The sequence below is a fragment of the Colias croceus genome, chromosome 15 (assembly GCF_905220415.1).
Source record: "Colias croceus chromosome 15, ilColCroc2.1".
Classification (NCBI taxonomy): Eukaryota; Metazoa; Arthropoda; class Insecta; order Lepidoptera; family Pieridae; genus Colias; species Colias croceus.
This window is the reverse complement of record NC_059551.1, coordinates 76,805-83,232: the sequence shown is the minus strand read 5'-3', so window position 1 is coordinate 83,232 and position 6,428 is coordinate 76,805.

The following is a 6,428-nucleotide window of genomic DNA, read 5'->3' as shown; positions in this document are numbered from 1 at the left end:
GCGCATCGCTGCCGGAACCGATTCGTGAGACGCTTTTCATTACTTCACTTCTACATACATTTTATAAAATATATTTTTTTTTATTTTATGTGGTCGTTCATTTTTTTATATTGAAGTGAAACTTCTTTATCGGGGTTGGAAAAAAAATTAGTGTAACATTTTTTCGTTACGCGTGACATTTTTCCGTTAAGCGCCATCTTTTTCTTGTCTCTACCACGCGTGATTCGACGTATTTCTGTAAAGTTGCATATAGTAAATTATTTTTTGAAAAATAAGGTCATAAAGAAGTTTCACTTCTTACGCGTGTACACTGGTACACGCACACATTTTTTTTAATTTATTACCTTTATTTCAGGTGATAGACAATAAATTTTACAGACCCATAGAATAAAATTTATTCTATTTAATACCTTACAGACTAACATACATAATATAATTTAAACTAAGTGTTTATGATCTATCGTCACTTTATTTTTTATTTTTGTTCACGTGAATTGTAATATGCATTGTCATTGTGTCATCTTAGCGTCTGAGTATTGATCACATCTTATATTAAAATTTGTGTTGTAATTAATATAACCCTGCGCTAAAGAAAGTAATGTGTACTTAAATTGCTCATGTGTATTGTGTCATCTTAGCGTTTGTTTGAAGGAATTAAACTCAAAGCGATACATAAAATGGGAGTTAATAATATATTAAGCATTACACACAATTCACGGCACTTCATAAAGCTATGTTATTTCCATTGTGTTTAATATCATTCTGACCACATTTCCAGATTGACGAGAACGTGTACGAGAGCGTGGAGGGAGTGGGCGGTGCGGGGGGTGTGGGCGGGGCGGGCGCGGGGCGCGGCGCGCTGTACCGCTGGTGGCGCGTGGGCAACGCGTGCCGCCGCCACCGCCGCGCCTCGCAGACGCTGGAGTTCCACCAGCAGGGCGGGGCGGGGGCGGGGCGCGGCGTGGTGTGCGTGGGGCTGGTGGGCGAGCGGCTGTCGGCCTCGTGCTCCACCATCGACGCGCCGCGCGTGCTGCTGCTGCGCCGCGCGCCCGCCGCGCGCCCGCCGCACCGACACGCGGTACGCGACACTTGTGTTCTTATCTATGTTTTTTTTTTTTTTTTTTTTTTTTACTTAGGATAGGGAAGCGCTTGACCACAATCTCGCCTGATGGAAAGCTGAGATGCGGTCTAAGATGGTACGCGCTTCCCTAGTAGGTACCGGTTCACTCTTCGCTTGAAGACCCCCATATTGTACTCGTCGGGGAACACAGATTCAGGAAGCGCGTTCCAGTCCCTTGCGGTTCGAATGAAGAATGTAGAATCGAACCGCTTAGTCCGGGTACATGGAACGTCCACCATATGGCGATGCCTAGAATCTGTGCGCCTCGACGATCGATGGAAGAACGGGGATGGCGGAACAAGTTCGTGAAGTTCCGCAGCGCACTCACCAAAGTGTATCCGGTAAAAAACCGATAAGCTGGCCACTCTGCGACGATGAGCGAGGCTCTGGAGTTTTTTGCCTACTAGCTCATCGTCGTTTATGAGCCTCTTGGCACGCCTCTCTATCGCCTCAAGCGCCTCCAGCTGGTACTTGGCGGAACCGTCCCAGAGGTGAGAGCAGTATTCCATGCACGATCGGACTTGTGCTTGATAAAGGTTGAGCAACTGTCCCGGGCTGAAATACTGTCTCACATTCGCCAGAATTTCAAGCTTTTTTGAGGCTACTTGGGCTTTGGATTCTATATAGGAACCAAAGTTCAGAGTAGGCGTCAAGGTGATGCCAAGAAGCTCGAGGTGGTTGGTTATCGGCACGGATACACCCTGGAAAGTCGGAGTCAGATGGAATGGACTCCGTTTAGCGGAGAATAGACACGCCTGGGTCTTAGTAGCATTGAACTTGACCAGATTGGCATCGCCCCAGTCGGAGACCGCCTGTAAGGACAAGTTCATGCGATCGACCATCGCCTCCCGTAGAGACTGGATTTGTGCCACACTGGCTCGCGCGCTGGATACATATCTCTCCACAACAGTGCTATCGTCTGCGTACCCATAGATACCGGGTTTCAGCAGATCGTTGATGTGTAGCAAGAAGAGTGTTGCGGAGAGAACTGATCCCTGAGGGACCCCGGCATTGATAGCCATTAGATCGGACGAGCAGCCATCAACGACTACTCGTAACGACCGGTCTCTCAGAAAATCTGAGATCCAGGCGCAGAAACCGGTAGGCAGACCGTAGGATGGAAGCTTGCCAATTAGGCTATCATGCCAGACCCTATCGAAAGCCTTTGAGATATCAAGGGAGACAGCAAGTGCTTCACCATGATTCTCTATGGCCTCGCTCCAGACGTAGGTGGCGTACGCTAGAAGATCCCCAGTGGACCGGTTTCGGCGGAACCCGTATTGTCGGTCACTGAGAAGGTCGTTCGCTTCTAGGTGTGCCAGGAGCCTACTGTTCAGTACACGTTCCATAGTCTTACAGAGTATGGACGTGACTGAAATTGGCCTATAGTTGGAGGGGTCGGCACGACTGCCTTTTTTGGGCACGGGCTGCACGTTGGCAAGTTTCCAAGATTTCGGTACTATTCCAGTCGTCATCGAGAGGCGAAAGAGGCGTGTCAGAACAGGAGCAAGTTCAGGCGCACAGGTTTTAAGTACTATGGCTGGAATTCCATCAGGGCCACTGGCTTTATTCACGTCAAGATTCCGCAGCGTTTTAAGCACCTCAGTCTGACGGATGCGAATTTCCGGCATATTCACCTCGCATCCAGGTAGACTGGGAGGTTTCGCATTTGCGGGATCAAGACGAGAATTTTCCGCGAAAAGAGAAGCAAAAAGGTTCGCTTTCTCTACGGCGGTGTGAGCCAGCGACCCATCCGGTTTCAGCAGTGGAGGAAGTGAGGGGCGGCAGAAATTCGATTCAACCGTCTTAGCCAGGGACCAAAACGCTTTGCTACCAGAGGGGTAAGAAGCTAGTTTGTTCCCTATACGGCTGACGTGGTCAAATCGAGCTTTCCGTAGAGCCTTTTTGCAGGACTTGGCGGCCCGGTTGAAGGCTTTCTTCTTGTCTGACACGTCCTTGGCCTTGCGGTGTCGAGCATCAACCCATGCCAGATATGCTTCATGCTTTAGCGCTTCAACGCGTCTGCAATCGGCTCTGAACCAGGGCTGAGCTTTGCCGGACATGGCCACGTCCGAGAATGGGATAAAGTACTCCATTCCCTGTCGCAGCACATCTGTCACAGCATCCGCGCAGGTCGAAGGATCATCAGAAGAAAAGCAGACAGGCCGCCAGGGACAAGACGCAAAGAAGGAACGCATCTCATCCCAATCTGCTGACTTGTATCGCCACACGCGCCGAGAGCCCTTAGGACTGGGATCGGGCGGCGAGTAGACAGATACAGATTTCACCAGACAGTGATCGGAGCTGCCAAGCGGCGAAGAAATCGCCACCGAGTAACGGTCTGGATCTGTTGTCAGCAGAAGGTCCAAGCAATTGGCTGTGTGGCTCTCAACATCAGGAACCCGCGTCGCTCCTTGGACCAGCTGGGTGAGATTTAATGCAATGGAGAGTTTACGCATCTCTCTCCCAGCTAGGTCAGTGCACTGGTATGGGTATAGCCACTCCTGGTGGTGGGCATTAAAATCCCCCAGTAACACAAGCTGAGCGGAAGGGTATTTGTGTTGAGCAGCATCCGCCACCTCACTAAGGTACTCTGTGAGCCTGATCGTCTCCTGGTCTCCGCTGTGCGCCCGGTAGACACAGGAATAGAGAAGTTTCTCTGGGCCTGTGTCCACCAGCATCCATAACACTGAAAAATGGGGGTCTTCAAGATACCGGAGACGCCGACAACAGATGTCATCTCGGACGTACGCGCACACACCTGACCGAGCCTTAAAATTATGCTCCAGGGTGTAACCGGGATAGGACAGGTACGCCAAGTCAGACGGACATCTTATCTGCGTCTCAGTGAGGAACAAGATACACGGTTTATGAGTCTCAAGGTGGAAGTGGACTGCAGCGAGATTAGAGTGGAGACCTCTGATGTTAGTTAGGTCCACTTTCAGCGAGAGGGAGTGCTGCCGCTGTGCAACTTTATTCCTGTATCTTGCCTTGTTCATAGTTGTTTTAGAAGAGAGTGAAGTAGGTATGAAGACGGCAGTGAGTCGAGGCGCTTAACACCAAGACCAGAGACACACACTTAGTTGCCGCACTATTGGGGACTAGTCTGGAGACTGCGGGGACGCCCGAGCCCCCCCAAGTTGTCCATAGGGCCCTCTCATCCGGTCGCCAACCGGCACTATGGCGCAACTTGGGATTTTTCGCTGATTGGCGGGGCAGCCTTTCGCGTGTGGCTAGCACTCTACTTGGGCCCCCTACTGACCAGCGGTCGGCCAGCGGTGCACCGTGCCTCGGATCCCGCTAACCTCCATGACTAGGCACCAGATGCAGCAACTTCAGTGTGTGTCAGATCGTCCCGATAGTCAGAGCGCAACTGACTCGACCCGTCTTCACTAAGGCTACATCAGCTTCATCGAGTCGGAACACGGACGCTTGGCGACTCGTCTTCAGCTGATGGGTGGTCATTATAGCCGCGACAACTGTCTCCCACCATGTCACCTGTTTAGCACCACCCAGGGGCCACGTGTAGGGTTTCAGAGTTCAGGGTATACTCCTACGGACGGAGGTGACTCGGCCCCCAAAAACCAGTAACCAGTATTAACAAAATGGCGCCTTAAGTTACTATTATACAGGGTGTAATCGTTAAGTGTGCATAAGCGATTATTCCGTATCTATTGCAGATATAAAAAAAAAACTTTAAACTGATATCGAAAGTACTTAACCACAGAGCAAGTAATATAGGAAGAGACGGCACTCAGTACTTCGATTTCGAGCTCACGCACACATGCATTCCTTATCTTCCCGTGAATCTTATATACCAACATAGAGAAGTTCACGTCAAAAATGACCCACATTGCTACCAACATTTAAAAATTCACGTTGCTAGTGATGTCCCTTAAGAGTACAAGTATCGATAAAACTTCATATCGATATCGATATTTATAATTTCTTATTCAAATTTATAGGAAGGAAAAATAAAACATCAACAATTTAGATCAATAAGTTTATTATAAAACTCACTATTATCAGCAAAAATGAATAATTTCATTTGAATTTTACTGAATATCTTAAGTAGGCATGTACCTACTTATGATGTAGGACTTATTCGGCTTCAATAGTAACTATGTGAATACAACAACTAAATTCACATTTTATTCTTTTCCTTGAAATATTTACCGGGATTTCTGTTGGATAATTTCGTTCTAAATTTCGATTCCAATATTATAATATTATGCAATTATGCATGGTTGCCGTTCGATTCGCCATATTGGAATTGTACAAGAGCCGTTGTTTTCTTCGCTGTTTGCACATAATAAAATTTCCTCTCCAATTGATTCTTCAGGCAGAACATGTATTAGAGATATTTTCTCATAAATTGTTATGTAATTATTATATTATATCCTCCTATATGAACAGTCATTGGGTTACTTAATGCAAATATTGATATTTGATTCGCAATCACAATCATTTACACATAACACTTTTTTCACTTTTGGCAGAAATAACAACAAATTGGAAGAGCAGGCTAGTTAAATGTATTTGGGATAATTCAATGTACAGTTATTAGCCGAGTAAATAACAAAATCTAGGATAAACGACGAACAAATTTTATAAACTATCATCTTGCTCTATCCGAAAACAAACAATAAACGCCATTTTGAATTTAAAATTTTATACAACAAATCAACATCAAGTTGTCTATGACCATTGACAAGAATTCGAAGGAAGAAAGAAATAATTTATTTATGTATCAAGTTAAAACTAAAATATACAAAAATAAGGTTAAAAAAAAGAAGAAATAATAATAAATAATTAAAACTAAATTAATTTTTTATCTTTTATATTATTAAATCGGAGAGGCCAACATTTGAAATATTTATTTATTTTTTCTAAATGGTGGCTTACTATATTCACGGGTAGCTCTTGGAAAAGTACAATATAATATGAACTCTAACCAAAACGATGTTCTAAGTGTCGGCCCACTGGTACTTAACCTAATGTGTAAAATGGCCATAATAAATTTTTAAAAATAAAACGAGAAATATCAAAAAAATATCTTTAAACCCTCCCATACATTTAGTGTGAGAAATGAATATGAAATCAAATGTATGGACTGTTAAGCGACCGGCAATACGGTTTCCGTAGTGGTCGCTCGACTGGTGATCTTTTGGTGTACCTCACCCACAGATGGGCGGAGGCGGTTGAGAGTAAAGGGGAGGCATTGGCTGTAAGTTTGGATGTAGCGAAAGCCTTCGATCGGGTCTGGCACAAGGCACTTCTAGCGAAATTACCATCTTTCGGACTTCCT